The 14,766-nt window shown below is 50.7% G+C and overlaps 1 protein-coding gene across 3 annotated transcripts in view; it reads right to left on the bottom strand.

The window, feature by feature from the left end:
* Positions 1–8,409, bottom strand: part of JAKMIP1 (janus kinase and microtubule interacting protein 1) — a 133,111-nt gene extending 124,702 nt beyond the window's left edge. For all 3 annotated transcript variants that reach the window (XM_088836106.1, XM_088836108.1, XM_088836109.1), the window contains exon 1: positions 8,088–8,409. The gene's annotated coding sequence lies outside the window, so the exon portion shown is untranslated. The remainder of the gene's footprint in view (positions 1–8,087) is intronic.
* Between the last annotated feature and the right edge of the window lie 6,357 nt (positions 8,410–14,766).

The following is a 14,766-nucleotide window of genomic DNA, read 5'->3' as shown; positions in this document are numbered from 1 at the left end:
CACTTTAAGCCATGCTTCAAACAGTCTGCACAATAGCCAAAGGGTGAAAACCACCTAAGTGTCCCTCCTTAAAATGGAAACAATGAATGGGTCACAAAATGTGGTCCATCCTTACAATGGAACATTACTCAGCCTTAAAAAGGACTGAAGGACAGACTCGTGCTATGATCTGGATGAACCTTGACGGCATTATGCTGAGTGAAAGAAGCCAGACACAAAAGGCCACACATTATATATGAATCCGTGCACATGAAATTCCACAATACCGGAACCAGACAGACAGAAGGCAGGTGGGTGGTTGCCAAAGGCTCTGGGAGGGGGAAGGGGTTTTCCTTGGGGGTGACAAAAGTGTTTTTAAACCCAGAGGTGTTGGCTGTACAACACTGGGAATATATTAATACTAAATGCCACTGACTTGTATATTTTAAAATGGCTAATCTTGAACTCAGGCTCAACTTTAAAAAGGAGAGGGGAAAGGAGGAAAAAATGAATTGTTTTGACAGAAGAGTCAGGTGGCGATTCTGTTAAATAAAACCCCGTGTCTCAGAAAGCAGGTAGGAGCGATCAGCCTCCAGAAGTACCAGAATAGAAACGGGAAAGAGAGAAGATGGACTTTCCAAAGCTGAAAGAAGCAGAAAGCGACTTTACCAGATCACTCTCGCCTCCACGCTTTTGCTGTTCAGTCACTCAGTTGTGTCCGACTCTCCGCGACCCCATGGACAGCAGCAGGCCTCCACTGCAGATGCCTGTAACCCTCAGGTCTGTCCCACAAGGGCAGCAGGACACTCCTCGGTGGTGTGTCCCACTCCCCCCAGGCCTGAGGAGGGGACCAGGGGCCAGTCCAGGGCTCCTGTATCAAAATACAGCCGAGCTGGAGGCTCAGGGGACAGCAGGCCGAGCCAGCGCATCCCCTGACCTGGCACACACAAGGGCATTACTGCCACGATGGGCGGCCCTTGGCAGCCCCAGGATGGACGCAACAGAACCTCCTTTCATTCCCTAGAGTGGCCCTTCAGCCAAGTCTGGGCCACAGAGGAGAAAGGACAGCAGGAAACCTGCATCCACACGGCACATGGGTCCCCTGAAGTCTAGTTGGGGGCTTTAGGATACATGATGAGTCCTGTGGATGATTCCAGGATCTGGAAAGGATAAAGAGGACACCACGAGCCACACAGAGAGGACAGACTGACCTCACACCTGTTTCAGGTGTGGCTGTTCCAGGGACAGCATTATAGATACTATCCAGGGCATGAGGCTGGGCCTTCACCTCTGTTCTTTATTCATCTTGCACCCACGTGGTCTGCAGGGACAGGGACTAGGGCTATGCCCATTTCACAAATGAGGCCACTGAGCTCCAGAGGGTTCAAAGGGTACAGACGATCATCCACGGTCAGTATATTGCAGAACCAGCATTCAATCCCAAGGCTTCAATCAAAGCCTCCTGTGCTAAATTATAATGCTGCTGATACTTGCTTTTTTCTACAAAACATCCACAAGGCAGGATGGGGTCATGGTTAAGAACGTGACCTGCCAGTTTGGGAAGACGGAAAAGTGCTGAAGATGGATGCTGATGGTGGTTACACAACACTGTGAAGTACTCAATGCCACTGAACTACATGTATATATTTAAAACAAAGATATTTTAAGAAGTCATCAGGTACCAGGACATTAAGAAATTGTGGGATTGAAATTTTTAACAAAAGGTATCATACGGAACCACATTCTCTAAACGTGTATAAGATTCAATTAGAAGCTAACAAAAAATATAAATTCTTTCCCTCCTCAAAAAAGAAAAATAACATGGGCTGCCAGTTTTGTGACCCTAGGTAGGCTTCAGAGCCTCTATCTGCCCATCGATAACATGAGAAATGAAAGCATCTTCCTCTGGGGTTGTGTCCAAGTGAAAATCACTCAGTCGTGTCCGACTCTGTGACCCCATGGACTATACAGTCCATGGAATTCTCCAGGCCAGAACACTGGAGTGGGTAGACTTTCCCTTCTCCAGGGGCTCTTTGCAACCCAGGGATCGAACCCAGGTGTCCCATACTGCAGGCAGATTCTTTACTAGCTGAGCTACAAGGGAAGCCTAAGAATACTGGAGTGGGTAGCCTATGCCTTCTCCAGCAGATCTTCCCAACCCAGGAATTGAACCGGGGTCTCCCCCATTGCAGGTGGATTCTTTACCAACTGAGCTATCAGGGAAGCCCCTGGAGTTGTGTCCAGGACTGGATGAACTCAAACCAGGGAGACAGCACAGACCAGGGGGCAGCAAATTTCTGCAAAGGGCCAGGTAGTAAATGTTTCTGACTTGACAGATGTCTGCGCCAACTGCCCAACTCTGCCAGTACAGGGAAGAAGCAGTCATAGATGGCAGGTACACAAATGGGCATGACTGGGTGCCAATAAAACTTTATGTACAACATCAAGCACCGGGTAGATGAGCTGTAGCTTGTGGATAGTCTGGCATTTGGTATGTACTCAGGAGATGCTTCGGAAAAGGCAATGGCAAGCCACTCCAGTACTATTGCCTAGAAAATCCCATGGATGGAGGAGCCTGGTAGGCTGCAGCCTGTGGGGTTGCTGAGGGTCAGACATGACTGAGCGACTTCACTTTCACTTTTCACTTTCACACATTGGAGAAGGAAATGGCAACCCACTCCAGTGTTCTTGCCTGGAGAATCCCAGGGACGGGGGAGCCTGGTGGGCTTCCGTCTATGGGGTCGCACAGAGTCGGACACGACTGAAGTGACTTAGCAGCAGCAGCAGCAAGAGATGCTTCCATTAAGGAAAACAGCATTTTTCTCAATTCATCTCCGTCGACATCAGTGAGAGGAACGGTATTCCTTGTGGTTCTGAAAATAAATACTATCACCAAAGACAAGAGAAGAGGCCCCCTCCCCACTGGGGAGCTGGCTCCTCCCTCACTCTGAGAACCCCAGTGCCCTCGCTCTGCTGCCCCACACAAGCTAAATGGTGTCAGTCATGTCTGACTCTCTGCAACTCTATGGACCGTAGCCAGTCAGGCTCCTCTGTCCATGAGATCCTCCAGACAAGAATACTGGAGGTGGTTGCCACGCCTTCCTCCAGGGGATCTTCCCAATCCAGGGATCCAACCCACCTCTCTTATGTCTCCTGCATTGGCAGGCAGGTTCTTTACCACTGGCGCCACCTGGGAAGCCCCACTGCTGGGTACGTCCTGGTAATTAAGACCTCCTGGGCCATTCCCTGCAAGCACTACTGCCCCTTGCTAATCCCTACAGGTGAGGCTCCTGACCGCTGTCCTTCACACCATGAGGACCCCAGGACCTCCTTCCTGGTCCTTGCCCCTCACTGCTGACCAACGGTGCCTGGGCTGTCCCTCTGGCTTTGGAAATGGCATAAGCAAAGAAAACATTTTCTGAAGGCATTTAGGGCTAGAGTGACAAGCCAAGGTCCCTCTGGTGGCCAGCCTGCAGGCCTTTTTCTGAGCCTCAGGCTACAGCAACCCCAACAGCTACTACTGGCTTTAAGGTAACGTGTTTCTATTAAAAGCACTAAGAAGGCTCTTCTGAATGATTTCTCACACCAGTCCTGTAGGAAAGTTGTCTTTCTGTTACAGGAATCGGAGTGCTTCATGGAGCATCACCTAAGCTCTGGAGGGAGACTATCCCCCGCCTCCACCACTGCTTAGTTCTTCCAGCTCCATCTCCAGACACAGCCCCTAACAAAGGGGTTCATGCAATCCTTACCCTGCCTGCTGCTGGGCAGTTTAAATTAAGATAATGGCAAGAGTGGGAGTTTAAGCAACCACAGAGAGCTGTTTTCCTTCAGTGAACATCACGAGGAAGGAACTGGGCACAGAGAGGTTAAGTGACTTGCCCAAGGTCACACAGCCAGTAGGGTCTGAGCTGGTTCCTCGGTGCAGGTCCTCTAACCCAGCCCTGTTCCTTCACAGCCCACCTCACCTAGCTGGTAGCCGCAGCCTACGACCATTATTTTCATTGAGGGTTTTCCCTAAAACAGGGAACCAACCAGCAAGGACCTACTACACAGCACAGAGAACTAGGCTCAATACCTTGTAATAACCTATAATGGAAAAGAATCTGAAATATATATATAACTGAATCATGTTGCTGCACACTGGAAACTAACAACAATGTAAATCAACTGTATTTCAATAATTTTTTTAAAAAAAAGAGTTTTCCTAAGAATTGGGTGGAGATGACTATAACCGCTGCACTCCAGCAGTGAGCCAGAAAAAGTCCAGACAAAAGAGGCATCAGAGGATCTGCTCTGGGGCCAGTGGACTCTGAGTTCAAGATTCCTGCACCGTTCTCAGCACCTTCTCACACAAGTCTGCACAGTTGGAATTAGTCAACATGGCACCCATCCCCCTCATCTTTCATCCTTGCTTATTGAATATTTAGCTTATTGGCCTGATGATGTTAGCTTGGGAAGGACAAAGAAGGCGAGGGCCTCTAACCAGGGCATCTACTCTGTGACAAAGCTAAAGGGTTTATTTTTCCAAATCACGTATCACACACTCCTTCATCGTCATGTTGTTGCTCTTCAGTCGCTAAGTCGTGTCCAACTCTTTGGGACCGCATGGACTGTAGCATGCCAGGCCTCCCTGTCTCTCACCATCTCCCAGAGTTTGCCCAAGTTCGTGTCCATTGAATCATCATCATCACCACTTATTTAAGTGCCTCGGATGCCCAGAGGCCACACTTCGGATTCCCACACCAATTCAGCCAAAGACGGACCACTGCCCTTATTTGTATAGGAAACAGAGGCTCAGAGAGGTTAATCTTCTGCCCAAGATCACACAGCTGTCAAGAACAGGACACCGGTGAGCACAGCTTCAGGAGCCCTGAAGGTTGGTCCAACCACAGTGCGGAAGGAGGCAGAGAGAGAAGAACCAGGATACATCCCAGCCTCTTACGTCTCCTGCATTGGCAAGCGGGTCCTTTAACACTTAGGGAGATAAACAAACCACAGCACGCAGGGGCAACTGCTGCTGGTTGATGCCTTCCTCAGAAACTGTTCCTTCTACCACTCATCTCCCAGCCTCAACGTGCTCTGTGCACTAAGAAATCGGGCTCCGGGGTCCTCCCTGGTGGCTCAGTGGTAAAGAATCCACCTGCCAACACAGGAGACATGGGTTCAATCCCTGGCCCAGGAAGATTCCACATGCTGTGGAACAGCTAGGCCCAGGTGCTACAACTATTGAGCCTGTGCTCTTGAGCCCAGGAAGGAACCGCAACTACTGAGCCTCCGTGCAGCAACTACTGAAACCCAAGCACCCTAGAGTCTGTGTTCCAGAACAAGCAAAGCCACTACAATGAGAAGCCCATGCACCGCAGCTCGAGAGTAGTCCCCACTCTCTTCAACTCGAGAAAAGCCCTCACAGCAATGAAGACCCAGCACAGCCAAAAATAAATTAAAAAAGAAAAGAAAAAGGGCTCTGTCCTGCCTCCTCCTCGTGAAGCCTTCAGGTCGGGGGAAGGGAGCTGTCATGCTCTCTCCCTCTGCACGTGTCTCTCTTATAGCGCTGACAGTTACAGGTGCCTGCCCAGGAAGACAGAGCCCCACCAAACAGGGGCTGCCTCTCAGATCTCACTGGGCCTCTCATCTCTGGCGGGCAAGGTCTTCTTAAGGAAAAATGACACAAATATTATACAATGTACGGATATAAGTTTCTGCAAGAGGTAAGTGTGTGTTAGTCGCTCAGTGGTGTCCAGCTCTTTACAACCCCATGGACTGTAGCCAGCCATGCTTCTCTGTCCATGAAGTTCTCCAGGCAAGAATACTGGAGCGGGTTGCCATTCGCTTCTCCAGGGGATCTTCCCAACCCAGGGATCAAACCCAAGTCTCCTGCACTGCAGGCGGATTCTTTCACCATCTGAGCCAGCAGAGAAGTGAGAGATAAGAGAACCACACAATCTGTTTGAGCAGAATCAAGGAATACCACAAGACTCTCCACCACAGAATCTCCCACCACGAGAGCTGGGCCTTGTCGTATGAATAGGAGTTCTCCAGACACACAAAGGAGGGGAAGCTTTTTGGGAGAAAACACAGCCTGTGGAGAAACCCTAAATGTGAAGACACATCTGGAGACACAGGGGTGGCGTGTCTGCCTCAGACAGTGTGGCAGGGAGAGGAAGAGGTGGGCCAGGGAAGCCAGGATGGGAAAAACTCGTGAGGAGGCCATGGAGGCAGGGGGAGCAGTAGGTGCTTTGTGAAGGAGGAAAAATGGCAATGAATTCATTCACTGGACCCACATTCTGACCCTTTAGAGGGGCTTCTTGCTAGGACAAGACTCAAGGCAAGACTTGAACTCTGAACAGGGATGTTTAGCTTGAACTCCACCCCAGACTCTGAACAGGGATGTTTAGCATTACAAACCACATGCAGGAGTCTCAACAACAAAAGCTTTGCAATCATCCATTAGCCTCCATAGAGTTGTAGGAAACAAAGAGATTGCTCAGAGCAGCTAACAAATGTCCTGCTGGACAAGCATCCTAGGGGCAGGAAGGGGGAGAGGGGCTCCTAACCACCCCATCCCATCTCCAAACCTGCCCCTCCTCCTCATCCATTCCAGTTCATGAGAGAGCCACCCACCTGCCCAAGGCCCTGGAGAAGAAGCCAGCCCCTCCTATAGCCTCAGCCCCCACCAGTGGGTCACCCTGAGATGGGAGGCGGGACACCCTTAGGCCTAATATTTACTCTGGGTGACTCCCCCTGTGAGGGGCTGAGGCTGCCTGCACCCCACCCCAGGACCTCTTAGATTGATCAGGGAGGCGGAGGCTATCGGATGGACAGCAGTGTGTCCAGCTCTGTCATACAGGGACACTCAGGCGGGTGGCGGGGGTGGGTGGGTCGGGGGGAGGGCGGACCGCCGTGCTCTCCCTGCCTTGTTCTAGAAGGAGCTGTCCAGTTGAAGGAGGGATGTTCCCGGAGAGGGAACAGCACAAGCAAAGGCCAAGGACAGTGTGCCTGTGAGTGTGCAAGGAAGGGGTGGGGCTGGCGGAGGAGGACCAGGGTTAGATACAGTATCTCTGGTGCTTACAGAGCTGGGCAGAGGCTGGCGCAGAGCCCAGGCCGCCCCAGACGTCCGGAGAAGGGCAGACCAGAGTGTGTGGGGAGGGGTGGTGCTGCTGGTGTGTACGCGGGAGGTGGGGGTGGAGGGTGGGTGGTGGCTGCTTTTAGGGAAAAGGCTCCAGCGTGGGAAGCAGCCTCTATCAGGGATGACAAGACCGGATCCTCAGGAGCCTGAAGCCAGGAGGGTGGAGTGATGGAGCGATGGAGCGAAGGGGCCGGGTGGCGAAGGAGCGGCAGGCCCGAGAGGCCGCTGGCCTGAACGCAGGGCATCCGGCAAGGTGCCGGGCCCCGCGGGAGCCAATCCCAGTGCGCCATCTCCGGAGGCCGAGTGCGCCCAGGACGCGCCGGCCAGGCGGGAGGGTGGGTACCAGCCTTTCTTCGCGCTTCTCTAGCCTCCTCCCCGGCGCCCACGTGGGCGGAGCAGCGTGGGGGTGTGCAGTGCGTGGGGTAGGGCGGCCTCGCCCTCCCGGCCCCCAGCCTCCAAGGCGCGGCCCCGGGGCTCCATCCTCTGGGCCATCTCGCCCGGCTGAGATCCGGGGGACCCAGACCTACTCAGTGGGTGGGACATCCAGGGAACCGGCCGACCACGCCCCCCATCCCCCGCGCCACTCCCGGGAGGCAGCCGGTGGGCCCCCATCCCCCTCCACAGATTGGGGGCGGAATGGGGAGAGGAGTGGAAACTGGGGTGGCGTGAGGAAGAGAGACGGGGGAAGCGTCTGTAGGGAGGCGACGCAGAGTCCTCCGGACGGGATACGCCGCAGGGGGATTTGGAAGGGAGTGGGGGATGGGAACGGAAGGGTGGGGAACCTCGGAGGTGAGATGCGAAAGTGGCAGCGGTATTAAAGGGGGCGCGAAAGGCTGGAGGAGGGGAGAGGCAGGTGGGCGGTGGGGCGGGGCGGCACCGGTCACTGCCTCCCTTGCCACTGTGCCAGCCCCATCGATCGCGGGGTCCGCGGGTTCCCTTTGGCCAGCGCGCGCCTCCCGCCCCCCGGCGCACCTGTACCCACCTGCTCGGTGCTCAGGCCCGAGCCGGGCAGCAACAGCAGCAGCAGCAGCGGGCGTAGCGAGCGCAGCCCCGCACCGCATCCTCCGGCCGCCCCCTCCCCGCCCCGAGCTTACGCTGCCACCGCCCCCGCCTTAAAAAGGACAAAACGGAACGGAAGAAGGATTCATGAAAAATTAAAAAAAAAAAAATCGAAAGAAGCAAATGAGGAAGACGGGCTGATGCGCGCCTGGCTCGGCTGGGCGAGGGGCGAGGTGCAGCGACGCCGGGTGACCGTGCTCCGGGCAGCCGGCCGGCGCGTGCCGCACACTCCCGGCTGCAGCTCGCTCAGCCACCAGCCGCCAGGCTCGCAGCGCGGCCCCGCCCCTCACCCGGGGCGCCCCTCCGGTTGGCCCGTCCTCCTGCCAGTCAGAGGGAAGGGCCCGGCGCTTGCCCCGCCCCAGCCCGGGGCAGTTGCCGGGAGCTGTTCTGCCGCCAGGAGGAGAGTTTCCAGGTGGCCTGAGTTTGCGCAATGGACCCGGCGACTTGTGCCAGGGAGGAGCGGGGTCCCGCTGCTGAGCTCCTCCAAGCTAGCAGCTCTGCCGCCGGCTGAGTCGAGGCTGCTGTTGCAGGCAGATGGCTCCACCTAGAGCTAAGGGCCCCAGGGGGGCCCTGCCCTAAGGGGGTTCACACCCATTTTGCCCTAAGGGGGTTCACACCCATTTTGGAGGGGGTGTATATCACCTGGAACTATGGCTGTCCGGGGCCACCCATGGTCTGGAAGACACAACCAGAGATTTGTTTATCCTGAGACTATCTCACCAGGTAAGGTGGCCTGTAGGACCACTGTCAGATTTGTGGAAGTGTACACATCAGGATAAGCTATGTGAAGCCCAAGTAACAGATTAACCCAAATATCACTATCTTGTTTCTTGCTCACATCCTACCTGAACCAGCAGGGCGATCTGCTGGCTCTAGTCAGTCAGGACCCCAAGCTGAAACCATGTACCCATAATATTTTTGCCACTTTGAATGAAAGGTGGCAAATTTTACCAGCTTTTAAAGCTTCCACTTGGAAGAGACATATCACTTCGCCTTATGCCTCGTTGGCTAAAACAAGTCATCGGCCATGCCTGACTTGAATCAGGGTGGGAAGTGCAGACCTCCCATGTTCCCAGTAGACCTGGATTATCTGTGAACAGAGCTAAGACTCTCATTAACAGATACACTGGCTGTCTATGAATCTCAGACTGAAAAGGCAAGTAGAGATCAAAGAGGTGCGTGGGCGTAGCTTCAATGACAAGGGAAGAGGAGCATCAGAGAGGGTCAGGCAAGACTTACTCAATGCATAGTCAAGAGGCAACCAGAGAATGGAGGCACTGGGGACGGGCCTTGGTGTTACGAGTTGAATTGAGTTCCAAAAAAACCAAATGTTGAGGTTCTAACTCCCAGTGTCTCAAAATGTGACCTTTTTTAGAAATAAGGTCATACAGATTAATTAGTTAAAATGAGGTTGTACTGGACTTTCCTGGTTGTCCAGTGGTTTGGGAATCCATAATACAGTTCAGGGTACACAGGTTCAATCCCCTGGTCCAGGAAGATTCCACATGCCAAGGGGCAGTTGAGCCCATGTGCCACAACTGCTGAAGCCTGCACACTCGAGAACCTGTGCTCCACAGCAAGAGAAGCCACTGCAATGAGAAGCCTGTGCATCTGAACCAGGTAAAGAGTCTGCCTGAAATGCAGGAGACCCTAGTTCAATTCCTGGGTCAGGAAGATCTGCTGGAGAAGGGAATGGCTACCCACTCCAGTATTTTGTCCTGGAGAATTCCATGGTCTGTATAGTCCATGGGGTCACAAAGAGTCGGACACGACTGAGCGACCTTCACTTTCACTTTCTGTCCTGCTCACTGCAGCTAGAGAAAGCCCATGCACAACAACGAAGACCTAACACAGCCATAAATAAATAAATAATAATTTTTTTTAAATTAGGTTGTATTGAGGTGGGGTGGTCCTTAATCCAGTATGACTGAGTCCTTAGTAAAAGGAGATTTAGATGCAGAGACACATACAAGGAGAACGCCACGTGAACGAGAAGGCAGACAACGGGGTGATGCATCAGCATGCCAAGGGATGCCAAAGACTAACAGCAAGTCCCCAGAGCTAGGAAAGATCCCGGGAATAGGCCTTTCCCTGGCACCTCCAGAGGGTGCGTGGCCATGCTGCCACCTTGATCTCAGACTTCTAGCTTCCAGAACTGAAAAACAATCAATTTCTCTTGTTTAAGCCATTGAGTTTGGGGTACGTTGATACATGTAGTTAGGGGTTATGTTTGACTATGAGTAATCAAAATGCTGATATACAGTGGCTTAAGCAAACTAAGTGTTTTTTTCTCCCTCAGGAAGAAACCCAAAGGTAAACCTCCCCGATTTTATCCTCTTTCACTCCTTCATCCCCAACACATACTTTTCTTCCTCAGAGTATCTTCATGGTGGCAAGATGGCCACCCTTCCCCCAGGATCCCAACACTATTCCAGTCAAGACTAAAGGGAAGGGCAAAAAGCATCCCTCAGCTGAGTTGGCTCCCTTTAACCACTTTCCTGGAAACTCTTCTCAGAGACTTCTATTCTTTTTTTTTTTAATTAATTTTTAATTGAAGTATAATTGCTTTACAGTGTTGTATTAGTTTCTGCTGTACAATAAAGTGAATCAGTTCTATGTATACATATATCCCCTCCCTCTTGGACCTCCCTTCCACCCCTCCAATCCTTCCCCTCTAGGTTATCACAGAGCATCGAGCTGAGCTCCTTGCACTGTATAGTAACTTCCCACTAGCTAGCTATTTTACACTTGTGTGTTAGTTGCTCAGTTGTGTCCAACTCTCAGCAACCCCATGAACTGTAGCCTGCCAAGGCTCCTCTGCCTGTGGAATTCTCCAGGCAAGAATACTGGAGTGGGTTGCCATTTCCTTCTCCAGGGGATCTTCCCGACCCAGGGATTGAACCCGGGTCTCCCACATTGCAGACAGACGCTTTACCCTCTGAGCCACAGGGAAGCCCAATAATGTCAATGCTACCCTGTCAGTTATCCTGCTCTGTCCTTCCTCATTGTGTCCACACCACTCTCTATGTCTGCACCCCTATTCCTGTTCTGCAAACAGGTTCATCAGTACGTTTTTCTGGATTCCAAATATATGCAATAACATGCAATATTTGTTCTTCTCTTTCTGACTTGCTTCACTCTATAGGACAGACTCTAAGGTCATCCACATCACTACAATGCCCCCAGTTTCATTCCTTTTTATGGCTGAGTAATATTCCATTGTCTATATGTACCACCAGGTCAGTGTCACATGGCCACCCCTGGCTTCTTGAAAATTAAAAAAAAAAAAAATTAAGGAGGGTTCATTGTTGACTGAAACAAAATCAGGGTTCTGTTGGTAAGGAATTGGGGAGAGGATTTTGAGTAGGCAGCTAGCAGTGGTGGACCAGGTTTCATAGCACCTGGAGCTTTCACAATTTTGGAGGTTCTCTTTAAGAAAAATTTTAAAATTATATAACAAAACTAGGTACAAAAGTGAACATTTGTTTAGAGTAATTTAAAAAATCAGAACAAATGTTTAAATGTTTTAAGTTGTCAGCTATCACAAGCAATATAAAGTCAAGGAAATAAGATAATATTTTTTTATAAATTTATTTATTTTTAATTGAGGATAATTGCTTTACATATCGTGTTGCTCTCTGCCACACATCAACATGAATCAGCCATAGGTATACATATGTTCCTTTTTTCTTGAACCTCCTTCCCATCTCCCACCACTTCCCAACCCTCTAGGTTCTTACAGAGCCCTAGTTTGAGTTCCCTGAGTCATATAGCAAATTCCCATTAGCTATCTGTTTTACATATGTTAGTGTATATGTTTCCATGTTACATTCTCCATTTGTCCCACCCTCTCCTTCCTCCCCTCTGTAAGTTATAATAATTTTTAATTATAATACTCACCTTTATAATATCTTTCTCTACGTTTTTTTTTTTTTGGATTTTTCATCCTTCTGGATTGTGTCTCCATAAGACAATTTTGCCATATTTTTTTCTACAGAGAAAAAAGATAATTCAGAGTACTCCTTTGAGGATGGATTTTTTAAAAAAGTGTTAATTAGGAAATTTTCTTTCGGCTTCATAATTCACCACTAGTAGTCATGGACATTTTTAGGATTCTTGTCAAATTTGGGACAACCTCTATCATTCTTTCATAAGTGAACACTAGGTTGCTTTTTCTCTTTTTTTCAGTTTCTCCTGTGATTTAATTTGGGGGATAAAAGGCAGTTGTCCAAATTCAAATAAATCTTCCAGAAATTGTATAAATCTTCCAGAAGATGACTCTGCCAGTTCTTCCCAAACCTCAGTGCCCCTCACAAGCACATGGGGAAGCATATAAAACTGCAGATGCTCAGTTCCTCTGCTCCACCTGAAGTGGAGCCTCAGAATAGCAGGGCCCAGGAATCGGTATTTTAAGTGCCTCGGGGGATTCCATTGTCTGCTGAAGCCTGAGAGGCCCTGGATGAGGTGATTCCAAAATGGTTTTGTGACTCAAGTTCTGCAAATCCAGGTCACCCCATGGGAAGGACTCCCTTTTAAAGCTCATTCCTCCTTTACCCATATTCTCAGGCAAGGTGCCCCTGGATTGGCACGGTGTAGGGGAGGGCACACTTGGCAGTCATCAGAGCCGTTCAGGGAGTGATAACTCAACCTACACAGATCGGCTGAGGGTATAAACATTGCCCACGAGATGCATAGCAAGTCATCCTCCAGTCAGCTTCCCTTTAGCCAAATCCCCGAAATGCCTGCAGCCACCCCAGCACTTCCCAATAGGAGAAGTATGATGATGCGAAATTGGTGGGACAGAGGGGGAGCTGAGGGCTGAACTGGTTCCCCCGCAAATTCGTATGTTGTAATCCAAGCCCTCAGCACCTCAGACTCTGACTATATTTAAAGACAAGGTCTTTACCGAGCTAATTAAGGTAAATGAGGTCTTTGGGGTGGCTCCTAATCTGTATGACTGGTGTCCTTATAAGAAGAGGAGATTAGAGACACAGACACGCACAACAGGAAGGCCCCGTGAGGACACAGGGAGAAAATGGCCATCTGCAAACCTAGGGGAGAGGCCTTAGAAGGGACCGACCCTGCCGACGCCTTGATCTTGGACTTGTAACCTCCAGAATTGTGAGAAAATGCCATCTGGTCTATGGGACCTTGTTATGGCGGCCCTAGCAGTGGTCTTGACCAATTGCAGCTAAAATATCTCACTTTTGCAAAATTTCTAAGACTATGTGACCACTTGAACCCATAGCTCAGGCCCCCCAGAGCTTGGAGGCACCTGCACTTTCGCCATGCTTAGCTTTGCAGTGAATCCACACCGCTCTGCCACCCTGTGCTCACTCCATACCCTCAGGACAAGCCCATGAGGCAGGTATGGTCACTTCCTCCTCACTAGTGCTGAGGGTCCCCAGGACATAGCAAGCAGCCACGTCGGGGCTGGGAACCCATCCTCTCCTCCAAAAAGCGGCCTCCCTGGCACATGGGCTTGTGGTGTGTGACCCAGGCCAGGATGTCACGGGGGTGTAGGTCTCAGCATCATGAGGACTTCATGCCTGTGATGGCCGTGAACTTCGGAGAGTGTTGGAGAGGGGATTCTGCCAGGGTGAACTTGAAGCTCCTGCTCGTCTCTGCGGGAGCCAGGCTGCCTACCCTGGATCCCGCCTCTGCCCCTTCCTAGCTGGTGACCTTAAGCAAGCCATTGCCCTTTGACTTTCCTCGGTTTCCCCATCTGTAAAGTAAAGCTTATAATGGTAATAACTGCCTAGCTTTGAGTGGAGAGTAAATAAGTTAACATATATAAATCTTTATTGGTTTCCTAGGGCTGCCATAAACTGGGGTGGTGGGGGGGCTTATAACGGTAGAATTGCCACAAACTGAGAGGCTTAAAACAACAGAAATCTATATCATTTCTGTTGTTTTAAGCCTCTCAGTTTATGGTAATTGATTATGGCAGCCCTAGGAAACCAATAGATGTGTAGATGTAGGGGGTAGGGGGAGTGGGATGAATCAAGAGGTTGGGATTGACATATATATACTACCATACATAAAACAGATAGCCAGTGGGGACCCGCTGTATAGCACAGGGGGCTCAGCTCAGTGCTCTGTGATGACCTTAAGGTCATCAGGAGTGGGACGGGTGAGAGAGGGAGGTCCAAGAGGGAGGAGATATGTGTATCATAGAGTTGATTCACTTCGTCATTGTACAACAGAAACTAGCAACATCCCAAAGCAACTATACCTCAATAAAAAATGAAAACAAGTACAAAACAACAGAAATGCAGGCTTCCCAAGTGTCACTAGTGATAAAGAACCCGCTTGCCAATGCAGGAGACATAAGAGATGCGGGTTCGATCCCTGGGTCAGGAAGTTCCCCTGGAGGAGGGCACGACAACCCACTCCAGTATTCTTGCCTGGAGAATCCCATGGAAAGAGGAGCCTGGCAGGCTACAGTCCATGGGGTCGCAAAGAGTCGGACACGGCTGAAGCAACTTAGTATGCACCCACAGTGTTGTAGGGTGGAAGTGCCAAATTAAGGTGTTTACAGGGATGTGCTCCCTATGGAGAATCCAGGGGAAATTTCTTTCTTGTCTTTTTAGCTTCTGGAG

The sequence above is a fragment of the Moschus berezovskii genome, chromosome 5 (assembly GCF_049115385.1).
Source record: "Moschus berezovskii isolate FMDL1 chromosome 5, NW_MosBer_1.0, whole genome shotgun sequence".
In the NCBI taxonomy this organism is placed as follows: domain Eukaryota; kingdom Metazoa; phylum Chordata; class Mammalia; order Artiodactyla; family Moschidae; genus Moschus; species Moschus berezovskii.
The sequence above is the reverse complement of the archived record's forward strand: the minus strand, read 5'-3'. Positions and strand labels throughout refer to the sequence as shown.